Here is a 16,762-nt window from a genome sequence, read left to right on the forward strand (position 1 = left end):
TTCCTTACTCTTCTTTCCTTTAGCACCCTTAGCAGCAACCTGGTTCGTCACTTTCTTCTTTTTTACGCCAGGCCTAGGGCCAGAGGAATGATGTGTCGAACTAACCATCGCTGCCTTAGCTTGGATCATTAGATCCTCGGCCGACTGAAGTTCAGTCAACAATTCGGCCAAGGTTTAGTTCCTCTTGTTCATCTCAAAGTTGAGTTTGAACTACTGAAAGCAAGGGGTAGACTCTTAAGGATGAGATAGTCACTTGGGACTCGGGATCAATCGTCCCTCCCAAAACCTCAATTTGATTGAGGTGGCTCATCATCTCGAGGACATGGTCCCGCACATATGTGCCTTCCTTCATAGTCTTCTCCATGATACTCCGAATGGCTTGAGACTTAGCTACTCGATTCTTAGTACCAAAAAGATTCGTGAGATTTTGCATGATTCCAGCAGCGGTCGCCATGGCAGCATGCTGATGTCTAAGAACTGTTGACATGAAGGCCAATATATAACACTTATTCATCTCATTTGTCTTATGCCACCGCATATGTGCATCTCCTAGTGCCTGTGAGGCATTAGCCGCTGGCACCGAAGGCTGTGGAGTAGTGAGCACAAACTTGTACTCATTTGCTGTGAGAACGATGTCCAAATTTTGTTTCCATTCTATGTAATTTTTTCCCTCGAGTTTGTTTTCTTTGAGTATTGCAGAAAGAGGATTAAGTGACATTCTGACAGATTAAAATTAACATTTTTACTAGTCACAACACCGACGAATAGTCCAGAGACCACATAATGGCATGGCCGCCTAATGTTGCCTAAGCAAGACCACCAGATTTAGCATTATTGAGTTTCAATTCTACAACACACTCCCATAACAATGCTCATGTACTGATAATAAAATCAAGTTATCTCATAAATTTTGTTTGAACATCTGAATTTTGCAGTTTCTTAGGATTATTGTCCCACATAATGGGTGACGATAATATTAGAAACCACTTTCTAGTTCATACTATTTACATTTGATAAGTCCGCCCTTATAAACTCGCTATTTCATAGGATTATTATCCCCACATAATGGGTTGCGATAATATTAGAAACCAGCTTCATAAATTGGCAGACCAATCGATGGAGACCATATACAAACAAAGTTTGTAATTATAGCTTAGATATTTTGGTTATGGTTTTTCATTAATTATCCTAAGCCTTAAGGCAGTAAAGACTTGATTAAATTCTGTTGGTATTTAATTCGCTAGATAGTTAAAACTTTTATAATCTTTAGTATCTTATTTAAGGAAATTATGTTAACATACTAAAATTCAATTCTTATTCATGTCTTCCATAAGATGTATCTAAAATAAATTGAATTATTTATATCTTGGAAAGACATGAAAAATTAAATTTAAATTAATTCCTTATTAGAGATTAGGAAGAGAATAATTATATTATTTAATGTATTCCTACATATCTATCCTAATTAGGATTCTAGATATACAATATTTAGGAAACTATTAAATTATTATTGTCAATTTCATCTAAGAATAAACAAAATATATTTATTTCCATAGATATAGTCAATAATTAAAATATTCCTCAAATATAAGGAAATCTTCCCATAAATATATTTTAATGATTTCTTTTAATTTCAAGAATTAAAAATCATTAAAATAATATTGTCATCGTTATCTCGTTGATTGAGGTTCGCACGAATCAACGACGATGAAAAATACACCGGCGAAGTGCTCGCCGGAACAGCGTAATGCCGTTCAGCTTCCGGCCATCAGACGCGTCATGCACGGCTGATCTTGGCTCCCTTTCGTGATAAAAAACCGTCACAATGCACCTTAAATCTCCACCGTCCAGCCGCACAACAGTCGTTGCGCCGTTCCGAGGCGGTCTGCTCCTCCGCCGTCAAACTGTTGTCGACTAGCAGCGACCACACGAGGTGGTGCTGCTCTCGGCCGATCGTCGCACAACATGGAACGTGATTAGGGTTAGGGTTCCGCCTAGGGTTAGGGTTTTCTGGTGGCTTCGCTAACTGCACCCTCCGTCAATCGCAGCTCCGGGAATCGCTTGAGGTGTCCCGGTCTCGACCGGTGGCATGCACGAGCCCTTGCTCGTTTGCGCATCGCCCCATGATCGCATACCTCTTACTCCCACTGTCGTGACATAGTTGTCGGTGTAGGATAGGGTTATGTGGTCTCTCCGGCGACGTGCGCAACCCCTTGCTCATTTGCGTGTCGCCGTTTGATCGCATCCCTTTACTCCCACTATTTCGACATCCCCATCTTGAATATACGTAGCGCGATCCGTCTCGGCGCAAGTGCTGACGGATCGCATGTCTCGAATATTCAAACAATTCAAGTTCTTTGATTCGATAGTTCCTGGGTTCATCATGCAAACAAAATAACAACTAAAAACATGAACATGCTTCGAAAATCAAATAATATATGCATACATGAATTTTGCGAAATTTAAATCCAATAATCAGAGCCGAAGACTAGTTGTGATACCAATTGAAGGGATTGGCAGCAGAAGCGTGCATCAAATAAATCAGATAAAAATTGCGATCTATTTAGCAGATTATTTAGACAAAATCTATTCGCGTAATTTTCACATGTATCATGCTCATAACTTGAAATAAACATGCTTAAAGTATAATCGAAACCTAAAACGTGCTTTTCTACGGAGTATGAATAATACCTTGATGATTTTCCAAAGAATCGACGATAGCTCGCTACTTCTCCTTGTGAAAATGTCGAGTACTAGACCACGGATCTTCTGGCTGGTTCCCGAACTATATTCCGATATCTGTGTGGGCTGATCTCACCAAGATACTAGGATTTGAATAAATAGGACAGAAAAATTCAATCCCACGGAGGAGAGCTGAAGAGAAAAACCGTACTCTTCTATATGGAGAGGGGACAAAAATTTTGTGTAGAAAATAAAGTATATTTTCTGTCTCATTTATTCTCCCATTTATATTAAGTTCATATTAGGCCCAGACAGGGATCTATGGAAGGGTTTGGGTATGGCCTCCCCCAATTAGCTTTGTACTAATTAAATTGAACCTCAATTTAATATAAGCTTAAATTGGAATATTACGAGCAGCCACTACATAAGTAATATTGCACTGCCCATCCAAATCCTAAATTATAAGTAATCTGGGTTTCTGTGTTGTTTTTCATTTCCCGCGCTTAAGATATAAATGTCCATCAATTAATTAATGTCTGCTATAGACTTAATTAAATAACATCTTATTAATTCCAAGAGTGGACATAGCATGAAACGCTTATTTATTATTCATAGAGTAATCAAACTCCAACTAGTTAGGTTCCGAATAATAAAACTTTGTTTTACGCTCCTCTTGAGGACATTATCAAATGCGACTCACCTAGCGCACGATTCAACATAATAGCAATTCTAGCACCGCTAGATTTTAATCACCACTACCCAAGCAAAAAAACCGCATCATTTGATAAGTCAAAGTAGTGCATAATCAATAACGTATACTCAATGCTGACATACATTTATTAAAAAGTAAACATTTATCAAGACTTCGTCTTTCAGTAAATAGCATAAAGACTTGTCTCGGTGTTAGATACGTTTAGTGCTCTACCACACCAATGTCATCTTATTTCAGTAAGTCTTAGAAATATGCGGACTGACATAGCAACCTTTCACGATAGGTAGTCTAGGCCTATCTGGGTTGTGAATTCTTTTCCATTGTTCAGAACTGACCGTGTCACCTTAAAGTGAACGACGCCCACAACCGGTCTACTAAAACAAAGACTTAGACTTTGTTAAGTTTCTTATACCTTTAACTATGCAATAAACATCCATTAAATGTAAAACATAACAATATTACGACAAAAATAATCTGTTTTATTCCTTGGGAAATAAAATAAGAATTTTTACAGTATTCAATCACTCGAAAGGTGATTTCTAGTATACAAATTCTAACAATCAGTTGTCATGTTCGACGAATACCTACATATGAGTGAGACTACTAGCCTGGAGGTTCCGAGAAAGTTTTGTAGGGGCATCAGGGCCATCTTCGGTGCAGAGTATCTACGAAAGCCAACCGCCGCCGACTGCCAGATACTGCTAGATATGCACGGGAGGGTACACGGTTTTCCAGGGATGATGGGTAGCATCAATTGCATGCACTGGGAATGGGGAAGTGCCCGTTGGTGTGGAAAGGGAAGTTCAGTATCGGCTTCAAAAGTAAACACCCGTCGATGATCCTGGAAGGCGTGGCTGACTACTGGTTGCGGATCTGGCATGTGTATTTCGGTGTTGCAGGGTCTAACAACGACGTCAACATTCTGCAGTCGTCGCCCCTCTTCAATGAGCAGTGCCCAGGCGAGGGCCCGGAAATCAGCTATGTGGCCAACGACGGGTAGTACAACATGGCCTACTATTTGGCAGATGGGATTTACCCGCGTTGGCCCGTATTTGTAAAGACGATCTGACATCCAGTTTAGGGGTGTAAATTCGGGTACCTGCGAGTACCCAAACCCAAAAATTCGGGTACCCGAACCCGAAATCTAAAAAATATCATACCCAATACCCGACCCGTATGTGAATTCGGGTACCCTAATACCCGATGCGGGTACCCGAACCCAACTAATCGGGTACCCATAAACCCGGAATTATTATATTTAATTATTCTTTTATATAAATTAAATTGTGATGAGAATAGAAATTATTAAAAGTAACGCAATACTTATACTATATATTGACTATAATTCTATATTATATAAAACAAACGTAGACATTAGACAAATAGACACTACTTAATTTTTTAAAATAATTTTTTTTTAGTATAATTTGAAACATAAAAGAAATTAAAATAATTTTTTAAGACGTTAAATGAACATGTAAATAAAATGGAGAAAGAATAACTAATTAACTATATATTTTCAAAAGATAACAAGTAAGAACATAAACAATGCAACATGAACCGAACACGAATGTAAAGAAGTATTAAATCTACATGTGATTAAATAAAAGTACCCCAGATTTACCCTACGGGCCATAGGCCCGATACTAAATAAAAATATTTATCACAAATACATAATTAACCGGGTATTAGTCGGGTACCCTAATACGGGTTTCGGGTACCCTAAACCCGAAAAATCCTAACATTAACTACCCAAACCCGTACCCGAACCCATAATTTCGGGTTTCGGGTACCCAAAACCCGTCGGGTATTGGGACTGGGTCGAGAATACCCTAAACCCGCGGATTAAATTTTCAGGCCTAATCCAGTTGGTCCGAAGAAAGCCTACTTCGCATAACGTCAAGAGGGTGCGAGGAAGGATGTTGAGCGACCTTTTGGTGTGCTCCAAGCGCGATGGGGCATTATACGGTGCCACAACATGAGTTTGGCACCAAGACGATGTCGCTGATATCATGTATGCATGTATCATATTGCATAACATGTTAATAGATGATGAAGGACCGGCTGCAGAACGTTGGGCATCGGACGATAGTGCTAGTTCAATTCTCTGTGTTGTCACCGTGTCCCTGCAAATGGGTGTATCGCGTAGTAATGAATACTTGCTCCAAGCTTTCACCGATATGCGCAGGAAAAATGAACATCTCCATCTCCAAGCCAATATGGTGGAAGAGCTCTGGGGCACGTAGAGGAGCGGGCACATCATGATATGAGCGTTGTCGGTGTTGTTTTAAGTATTTTTAGATAATTTTCGTTGTATAATTTTCCAATATTTATAATACAACGAAGATTTGGTTTCATAATTTTTTTTAATAAATGATTTTTTTTTAGTTATTTTTCGTCCGATAATTTTTATTCTAGTCCAATTAAAATATACCAACAATTAATAAAATAATGTGAATTGTGGTTGTGGCGTGGTTGTTATTGGTCTAGAAGTGTTTTTGTGGCTGTGGCGGGGCTGTTCCACGCCACTGTGGACACTCTAAAAAAAGGACCGATCTGATGACGATTCTATATATTTAGGAGTTGATTTTTAAAAAGTGAATGTTCAGTGAGACTATAGTCTTTAATATATAAAATGTAATATTTTTTTCTCAATAGAACAAAAGTTAAAACACAAAAGGAGTCCAAATTAATTTGTGTCTTGTTTGGTGGGAGCAACATAGTTGCACAATTCCTCGACGAGAGCATTCAAGCTATTGTAAGAAGATCCACCTTCGTCAACAGCCTTGGTCGCCATTACCTTATAACTCTGAGCTCTTCTTCTCATCTCAGCCGCTCCTCCGCCCGCCATAACCTCTTCCACCGCCCTTGCCACTGCATCCCGCTCCACTCCCTCGCTCTCCCTAAGCATCCACCTCTTATTCCCAACAGAAACCCCAGTCCCCAAAACCTCCGTCACCAGCTTCTCATTGTAAAACTGCTCCGCATTGACCGGCCACGTCACCATTGGCATGCCGGCGCAAATCCCTTCCAGAGTCGAGTTCCACCCACAGTGCGTCACAAAGGCCCCCACTGCCGCATGATTGAGAATCATGAGCTGAGGGGCCCACCCCCTTATGATCAGCCCTTTGCTCCCCACTCTCTCCTCAAACCCTAGAGGCACCAAATCCTCCTCATCTTTTCCATTTTTCCTCATAACCCAAATAAAATCTCGCCCGGACGCCTCCAGCCCCGCCGCGGTCTCGGTCAGCTACGCTCGGCTGAAGCTGGCGATGCTGCCTGCGCAAACGTAGACGATGGAGCTGGGCTTCTTCGAGTCGAGCCAAGCCATGCACTCGTGCTCGTCAATAGCTGATTCAGTTCCTCTCTTCTGATTCTTGCTGCTGGTGTTGCATAGAAGAAGTGGGCCTATTGCCCATGCCTTCCTCCCGATAACATTCTTGTAGTGATCGGAATAAGCATATTCAAGGTCCAGGAAGCTATTCACAACCTCTCCGTACGTCTTCTCCCAAGACTCATTCATTTTGTCAAACATTTCGGAGAAGCAATTCTTCCCATTTTCTCGCAAACGGAATGGAGAAATCTGCGATTTTAGGAACTCGATTCGGTGAGGAAGGCCGGGCACGAGAAACGCCTCGGTCGCATTGACGACGCTGTTGTACGGTCTGTGGAAATCGATCTGTTCCCACACGCAGCGAGAGAAGAAGCTGGTGCCGTAGAAGACGAGGCGCGGGATTTGGAATATGGCGGCGGAGTCGGCCGTCCAGGGGAGGAACATGTCGGAGATGAGGCAGTCGGGGCGGAGGTGGCGGAGGATCTCCTTGATGGGGGCCTGAAGCAGCTCGGTGGCGCGGAGGAAGGCGGGGATGCCGATGTCGGGAGTGATTTGGTCGAAGGAGGCGATGTGTGGAGGCAAAGAGGAGGCGGGTGGAGGGAATGGGGTGAGGGAGAGGCCGATGGGGTGGTGGATGGGGGCGGAGAAGTATGGGGTGGCGATTATGGTGGTCTTGAGGCCTCTGGAGTGGAAGAGCTTCGCCATTTCGAGCATGGGGATGGTGTGGCCGTGGGCCATGAATGGGATGAGGACGATGTGTAGCTCTTTCATTTTGCACTTACAATGAATTTGAGGCGATGTGTAACGACCCACCAATCTAGGGTATAATAAATGCAGCGATCGTTAACTAAACGGACTTAAATGCATCAAAGATCATAGGCTAGGGTTCCATTTGAAAAGGGATTTTTTACTAAAGCATTTAATGAACAATTTAATAGGAAAAGAATAATGCCTTAGCAAGAAATCCAACAAAAGGCTATCACCAATAATGCTCAAAAATAGCAACAGTTCCAAAATATTCTCAAGTGTTCCATATCCAAAATATACCCACGAAATAAAAGTATTCATCCCAACAAAAGATCATAAGTTTTCATAAAAATAGCGGAAGCGACCAAGAAAGAAGTGAGGCTATGTATGAGGACACAACGACACCTTAAGTACCAACAGATCATCTTATTATTCTCTACTCAACACCGCCGCCCGCTCGTTTCCACTCAACCTGCACATAAGGAAAACACATGCAGGGCTGAGTACGATAATCATACTCAATTGGCTCATTGCCGAAAACAGTTTTATCACAAATATAGTTATTATCATGCCATTTTCAAGTGTCCGTCGGGGTTTTAACTTTAGAAAGACCCGAGGCACCAAAATATCTTCTTTCTCAAATATCACGGTCGCGCAACCATTTTTCTCATAGACGTTTACCATATCCTCATTCTACATGACAAGGAATGCGGCCGCAATCCAGGTCACTAGACCGGCCAACCCGTACGCTGACTCTCGGTCTAACATTGGTGTACACTAACCTAAGTAGAGTTTGCGGCTCTACAAGGATCCGAATTCGATTATAACAATAGTGGCATAGCCACGAGGGATAGGCACGACAAAACAAATCAAGGCATGATAACACATCTTTCATTCTCATCAATATCAGTTTAGGACAATGCCCTTATTTTAAAAGAAAGCCCACCTCGTAGGTTTAGCTCGATAGAATTCTCTTCTCCTCGTTTATCACGCTGAGAGCGCGAAGTATCACCTTTAAATTAGGCGTATCACAAATCAGATTCAATCATTGATTTCAAATCATGCATGTCTCTCATATTTCCCTTTTTCCCATCGATTATTTTCAAAATCATCAATCATAATCAAGGTATGATTAGCATATCATTTTTATTCAAATAACAACTCCAAAATCACCATTAAATCGTGTCACGCATGAGTGTTCCACACACACAACATACGCACACGATCATCACACTTGTGCACGCCGACCGAGGCGTGCACACACACACACACACACACGGTCAAAAACACACACACAACCATGCATCCCAAATTTCATCACTTTATTTCCCCTTCACTCATCTAAATGCATGTGGACTCAAGAATACCGATTAATCGGTAGAAGAAGAGGAGATCAATAATTAAAGTACCTTTTCCAAAAGAACGAACGGTAGAAACAAGGAATTAGTCTTGATTCTTCAATAATCTCTTGAATTTCACTTGAATTCTTCTCAATTGATGAAGAAATCTTGAAGAAAACTTGAAGAAAACTTGGAGAATGTGGGAGAGAAGATTTCGAAATTTTTGGGAGTGGGAGGCGCCGGTTTTGTGATCTCTAGGGTTAGGGTTTCTCTCCTATTTATAGAGTCACAAATAATAATATCCCAATAATTAATTAAATAAAAGATTTGGGAGAGATATGGAGAGATTTGAGGAGTAGTTGGCGTTGAAGCCGTTGAGACTTAGGAGAAATTCGAAAATTTAGGCTTATTTATTTAGCCTATAATTTAATTCAAATATTTCACGGAGTAGAATAATATATCACGGAGCAAGAAAATAATAATATTCCTCCCCAATTAATAGCCAAAAGTGGCGTGTATTTTGATTCTCAAAAGGGATTTGAATTTCAAATCCTAATTTAATTAGGATATGCAATATCTTCTTAGATTTGGCAAGATATGGTAGGATATTTTGGTTTATTTATATTTATTCATGGAATAGAATAAATAAGGGATCAATAAAATAATAAATAATTCCTCCCTCCTTTCTAGATGAGATTTTCGAAAATCTCATGAATATCAAAGGTGACAAATTTCGAAAATTCCATGTAGGAATTATAGAGTATTTGGACTTTGGATTTAATTTGGATAATTATCCCAAGCAATAATTAAATCCAAGAATAATATTATATCTTCTCCAATAAAGATAGTGGCCGAAAATCCACATGATTTAAATAAATGCTCCTATTATTTTTCTCACTCATCCCTTAGAAAATAATTCACCCAAATTATATTTCTCCGCATCAAATATTCACATATTCAGATCAATCATCTCTTCACTTCCACTCCATTTTCTCAACGTATTGACCTTTCAACGGCCACGTCACATTTTTCCCATCTTTGACTATTCAATAGCCACGTCAACATTTCAACAAGTTGACTATTCAACTCAATCTCAAATCTCATACGCAATTAGGTCACAAAGACACTATGCAATTAATTACTCATCAAATAATCCACATATGATAGCATTTAAGACATTTAATGCAAAAATTTTATAACCCGAAAATTAGGGTTTGAAAAAGTGGGGCGTTACACGATGATACTCTAGCGAGGTTGGGTTATTTATGTGGTGAGAGGGAGACTCCTTCCTTCATTTTCCATTAGAAATTCACATTTAATTTGGCATGAAAGTGAATTAAAAAGGGATGGTTATTTTAAAACATAATTTCTCTATGCTATAATATCCTTATGTTATTTTTGCCAAAAACTATGGCAAAAATAACATAAGGAATTAAGGATATTACGTAACTATGGCAAAATAACATAAGGATATTATGGCTCAATAAGTCGCAATATAAAATGTAATTATGGAAAAATAACATAATATAATACGGCATAAAGATATTATGACGCAAAATCACCACCCTTTGATATATAAGGATTTCATTCGCTTTGATATGTAAGGATTTCATAATCTTTTATGGCGTTTATCCCCTATTATAAGAATCTTTTCTAATCAAACTATATAATATCCACAGATAGCAATATAAAAGAAGAAAATAATGTCAAATTTTAAAAGTATTAAAAATCCATGCGTAGAACATACTACAGTTTACTACTATTTCACATGATTTGAATTGTCTTTATTTATAATGGTTCAAAGCAAAGTGTTTTGAAAGTAGAATCCTTTAATTTGTAGTATTAAAAAAGATGCCCTTAATAATATAAGTGGCAAAAAGTTTTTGAGCCAATTTGAACAGAGTGATAAAATTGACCTAATTGTTATAAAAAGAATATTAACAACAAAACATATTTGTAAAGGAAACTTTAATTTTATATTGGAAACTAAAATTAAACACATATTCATATGAGAAATTGAGAATTCGTGCCAATGTTATGCACCATTTATCTGTAATATTATTAATTTGATGTTGGTAGTTGGAAATGTATATATATTCATATAATCATTTTGATGTAGTTCGTGAAAATATACTACTCCTATAAAATTGAAATGGAAGTACTAATAGAAATAGTGCTTGTAAAACAAGTTCTCTCACTGTTTATACAGAATCTTCACTGGCTATCTTTGCCAACACCGCGATTGCCAAGATCTCCAGCAACCTGAGAGGCTCTGTTCAGAGCACCGGACAACCAGAGAGCTCCCTTAGAGAAGTAACTCGAGCTAACCACCGCGTTTGCAGCTGAAGCTGCAGTCTTCTGCGTCACAGACACAGCTGATCTCGTTGTACCTGAAATGTGATACCTTTGATCCACAGATTTGGCTGTTTGAATCCCGTAAGTTATCTTATCAGTCAACCCGATTCCATTGCTAAGCCGTGAAACCTTCGCTATTGCAGCTGCCGGTACTTGATGGGATTCTGCATATGCTTTAGCTCTCACCACTGCGTCTTTTCCGAGTACAAATCCTTTGGCGGCCATTGCTTTTGCAGTGTCTTGGGCAGAATAGACGGCTTTTCCAGCAGATGGCGCAGCCTCGTGTCTCTCAGAACGCTGCTGAAATGAGGATACTCAATAGTTACAGATATAAGACGAACTAAGAAGAGACATGGTGAAGTGAAGGGAATGTGTTTACGCTAAGATTAACATCGTCTTCAATCTTCCATGAAGAGTGATTGTGAACATTATAATCGCACCATAAGGTGGAAAACAGTTGGAAGATAATGGGACAAGCAAGTATATTCTTGCGATAAGGATAGAGAAGAGTGAAGACGGCTTCATTGCCATGTAATAGAATGAAAGGTGCGAATTCCCCATTAATTTTCAAAAACGATCCCAAAAGGTCTTGGTACAATGAATGAAAAGAGCGATTCAATCGCGGAAGGAAAATAACAACAAAATAGAAGTTTCTGAACTCAAAACAAAACGTGGGGAAAAGGGAAAGCAAAACTCCTATTCAGGCACTAGACATCTCTGCCCTCGTCCTCTTCGGGTTCTCCCGACTCTCCGACACTCTCCGCGTTCGAACTCTCTCCTCTCTCGAACGATCCTAACTCCTCGTCCTTCCTCTCGTTGCTTAGGGGTGACGGAATCGAAGCAAGCATCTCTTCGGTCTCTCTTATAATTGCTCGAGGGGCTGATACGCGCATCCTAAGGGTTCTTTTACGGGGAACGCGAGAAACGTGTGGCTCCTTGTCATCGCGATACTTCATTCGACGTGCTGCTCCTGGCGAGTACCTTTGCGTTGGCGGATGAAGTGGAGGTCCATCAACGGCGGTAGACATGGCCGGAAGTAGAACTCCCATTAGGCCGACGAAATCTCCTCGAGGCGTGTATTTGGGAGGGCTAAACCAAATGTAGGATACCGAGGCTTGAGCGGTCCACTCGCTCCAAGGGGAAGGTAGTATATGGATAAGTCGCATGATTCCCTCGTGATGGGTAGTCCCGTACGCGTAGGCGTCAAGCCAATGACCATAGAAGTCGGTGACGAAGTTCAGAAGGAACTGCTCTCCGTCCCATTCCATCTCTCTAAAGCGTTCTACCGGGAAGTTCCTATTCTTAGCATAACGATGTCACATGAGGGCGTGATAGGGTTGGACCATCTACAAAAGGGGAAAAGGAACAAGTCAGCACCGTCTCAAAAGGTGGAAAAGAAAGGAAAGTGTGTGATCTCAAACGGTGCTGCGAAAGTGTATAAAAGTCCAAAGGGTGATGGTTCAAAGCGTAGCGTCGCGTCAAAGTTCTCGTCCCTAAAACAACTACTCGTGCGTTTTCTGTTCGCGTTTCGTCGGATCTTCACATACACTAACGGCCTTATACTAGTCCTTCTACGTTCCTAGTGTAGGTACAAGCGTTGTGATCGTATAGCTAAGTCATGCTAGTTTCCAAAAGTCCAAGTCTAAGCATCGCAACGTTTCAACATGCTTTCACGTAATCACATTCGTATTTCAAAATTCTTACAAGTTCTCACACAACACTTTCAATAATTCATCATTCAAGAAGCATCGCTTCGCATTCATAATATTTCTAGCACATAAGGCATGCTTTTCACAAGTTCTCATATTTCACCAATCGTCGTTCAAGAAGCATCGCTTCTCATTCACAATATTTCCAAAAGCATCAAGTTTCACGCACAAGTCACAAAATATCGAGTACCTCTTTCTTTGCGGTTGAACGAGACGAGTTGCGGTGTTGAGCCCTTCGCATTTAGTTCATTTACAAAAAGATTTCAAAGACAACCTAAAGTTCGAAAAGAAGAAAGACTCTTGGGTACAGAGCGGAAAGAACTGAGGCTCTGATACCAACTGTAACAGCCCGCCCTCCTAGGGTGCAATAAACGCGGCGGCTGCTACCCAAAAACCGACTCAAAAGAAGTAAACATAGGCTAGGGTTTCATTTAAAGAGTACTGACCAAAGAAATGAAGGAATATCAGAGTATTTAATGCAACAACTTAACCTAGAAACTTAAATAGGTAAACAAAAGGGAGTTTTATAAATGACGATCAAAACTTAAGAGAATGGCATAGGTTTCAAGATAACGTCACGAGAAAAGTGTAAGGCCTCAAAAACGAAGAAGAGTGCCAATCAACCAAATCAATATCAGAGTATTAAAACTTAGCGGAAAACGACCAAGAGAAAAAGCATAGCTATGTATGGAGACACAACTACACTTAGAGTTCAACATGTCCATTAATTAATTTAGCTGCTCAACACCCGCCACCGTTCGTCATCATTCAACCTGCACATAGGAAAAACACATGCAGGGCTGAGTATTTTGAAATACTCAGTGAGCTCGTTGCCAAAACATTTTATTCAAAAGTTATGCCACCCTTATCAAGTGAACTCGAGTTTTAAGCAGTTAAGAGAAATATCACGAGTATCACAAAATATTTTCATAGACTGGCCAGTCAAAATAACTCCCCATTTTCTCATCAAATTCCACAATCACATATCACAATCTTTCCATGGTGCGACGAAAGCGTGGCCACGCTTTTCGCCCACGAGACCGGCCGACTAGCTAGGACGGCTCCCGATCCCCTCGTGTACACATCCTGGTAGGGTTTGCGGCCCATACTCAGACCCGAATTCGTATATCATATCCATAGCCCTATAGCCCAATGGAGCGAACTCACAAACTAGGCATCAGGCACACAATCTCACAATAAAACAAACATAGGCATGGCATAACAGTTAAACCACCCTTATAGCTCCGATAATTATCTTTGACAAAAATAAAAGAGAGTTTTTGAGAGTAAAGCCCACCTCGACTGCTTAGATTTCAAGTAGTTTCGCTTTTCCGTTATCTGGCTTCGCAACCGAGGTTTCACCTTTAAATTCACATAGGCACATATTCACAAATTAGGTTCAATTATAACTCTTAACTTATGCATGTCTCGTTACTTCCCTCTTTCCCATCGATTCACCTAAATCTTCATAACTTATAAATTTCAAGTCACACTCATCATAAATTACTAATTTCAAGTCACGCTTAGCATACATATATTTCTTAGCATCTCAACCCTAGATCTATCATCATATATCATACAAAAGTATTTAGCCATCAAGCACACACTACACAACACACACTTCAACATACACTCACACGCATAACACACACACACGGCACACACACCTCGCACACTCTCGGCACACACACACACACACACACACATGTGTTCCCATATCCCTTCTTATCCCTTTTTCACTCGATTAATATGCATGAAGGTTCAAGAACACCGATTAAATCGGTTGGAAGAAAAGAAAAGAAGGGTAGAAGAAGAACAACATAACTCTTAAGCAAAAATACCTTTTTAGAGAAAATCAATCGGTAGAAACAAAGTAGGGACTTGGTTCTTCAATATCCTCGGATTAAACTTCGATTTCTTCTCAAAAGATGAAGGATTTGTGGAGTAAAGTGGAAGAAAATTGAGAGAGCATATGGGGATGAGGGGGCCGAAAATTATGGGGGCTAGGGTTTGGGGTTTTGGTTCTTATTTATAGAGTCCAATGAGATCTTAAGGTAATAAGAATAGAATATTTGGTAAGATCTTTTGCCTTATAAATAAATAGAATAAAATAATATTGTGGAGTAGGGAAGAAGAATTAACAAAAATAGAGTATGGTAATATTCCTAATTTTCGAAAATATGGCTAGGGGATTATTCATGGTTTTGTTTTTGGTATTTTTCCATATAGAATAAAATATCATGGAGCAAAATAAAAATAAGGAAAATCCTCCATGAAACAAGGTAGGGGCCAATTTCTAGCCTTTTAAATAAGGCATGGATTTCTTGAATATTGACTAAAACAAAGTAAGGCAAGATCTCTTGAAGTATGGAAAGATTTGGTAGAATAATTAAATTCTAGGTATGGAAGGATTAACTAAAATAAAATAATTCTTTCCTTCCCATAATTAAGTGATTTTCGAAAATCACTAAGGTAACAAGGGGGCTCGATTTTTACATCTCTAAACAAGGAAATAATTGGCTCTTGGAATTTAATTTGGATAAATATCCCAAGGATTAAATAAATTCGGGAAGAATAGAAATTCTCTCTCCAAGGGGTCTAGGGTTCGAAAATCACAAGAATTAGGGTGATAAGTATTTATGGCAATTTTCTCTAATATTCTCACTCACCCATAAACAATTAAATTACCACATAAGTCACACAAATAAATAAATCACATGCCACATCATTAAGTCAAATAGTTTGACTTTTCAAGCTTTCACACAAACCCTAAACTTAATTCGACCATATCACCTCGTGAAATAACTGCATTCTCGATGCCACGTCATCAACAATAAATTCTAGGGCTCAAAAATTAGGGTTCTAAAATCCGGGATGTTACAATTTTTCTCACTCATCCCTTAGAAAATAATTCACCCAAATTATATTTCTCCGCATCAAATATTCACATATTCAGATCAATCATCTCCTCACTTCCACTCCATTTTCTCAACGTATTGACCTTTCAACGGCCACGTCACATTTTTCCCATCTTTGACTATTCAATAGCCACGTCAACATTTCAACAAGTTGACTATTCAACTCAATCTCAAATCTCATACGCAATTAGGTCACAAAGACACTATGCAATTAATTACTCATCAAATCATCCACATATGATAGCATTTAAGGCATTTAATGCAAAAATTTTATAACCCGAAAATTAGGGTTTGAAAAAGTGGGGCGTTACATTCCACCAACCTTAAAAGAAATTTCGTCCCGAAATTTGGTACCTCATGGAAAAAGTTCCGGGTACAGTTCCTTCATCTTGTCCTCAAGCTCCCACGTGGCTTCTTCATAATCGTGGTTCCTCCATAGCACTTTCACGCTAGCAATGGATTTATTTCTCAAATTCTGAACCTTCCAGTCCAAGATCATTTGGGGTCTCTCTTCATAGCTCAAGTCGGAATTCAACTCGACTTCTTCGTAGTGAATCACGTGCTTCGGATCGAACACATATTTTCGCAACTGCGATACGTGAAAGACGTTGTGCACGTTTGCAAGACTTGGCGGTAGCGCCAATCGATAGGCCACGGGTCCTATTCCTTCTAGAATTTCGTAAGGCCCGATAAAACGTGGTTTTAATTTTCCTTTAACACCAAAACGTGTTATCCCTTTCGACGGGGACACTTTGAGAAAGACTTTATCACCGGCTTGGAATTGTAAGTCGGTCCGTCGGACGTCAGCGTATGACTTTTGTCTGTCCTGAGCTTCCTTTATTCTAGCACGAATTTGTCGAACGACTTCTATCATTTCCTCGACTGCATCGGGTCCTAGCACCCGTCGCTCGCCAACTTCATCCCAGTAGAGCGGCGATCTACATTTTCTTCCGTATAAGGCTTCA

At 39.8% G+C, this 16,762-nt stretch overlaps 2 pseudogenes across 1 annotated transcript; both read right to left on the reverse strand.

The window, feature by feature from the left end:
* Positions 1-6,083: 6,083 nt before the first annotated feature.
* Positions 6,084-7,499, reverse strand: LOC125218543 (scopoletin glucosyltransferase-like; annotated as a pseudogene).
* A 3,392-nt stretch (positions 7,500-10,891) lies between these two features.
* LOC148934300 (binding partner of ACD11 1 pseudogene) lies at positions 10,892-11,601 on the reverse strand (annotated as a pseudogene). Its single transcript, XR_016134393.1, has 2 exons — positions 11,550-11,601; positions 10,892-11,470 (listed from the first exon to the last, which is right to left on the reverse strand). The product of XR_016134393.1 is annotated as a binding partner of ACD11 1 pseudogene (transcript).
* Between the last annotated feature and the right edge of the window lie 5,161 nt (positions 11,602-16,762).

Source organism: Salvia hispanica, chromosome 1 (assembly GCF_029641045.1).
Source record: "Salvia hispanica isolate PSC_SH4W2 chromosome 1, Shi_PSC_v1, whole genome shotgun sequence".
NCBI lineage: Eukaryota > Viridiplantae > Streptophyta > Magnoliopsida > Lamiales > Lamiaceae > Salvia > Salvia hispanica.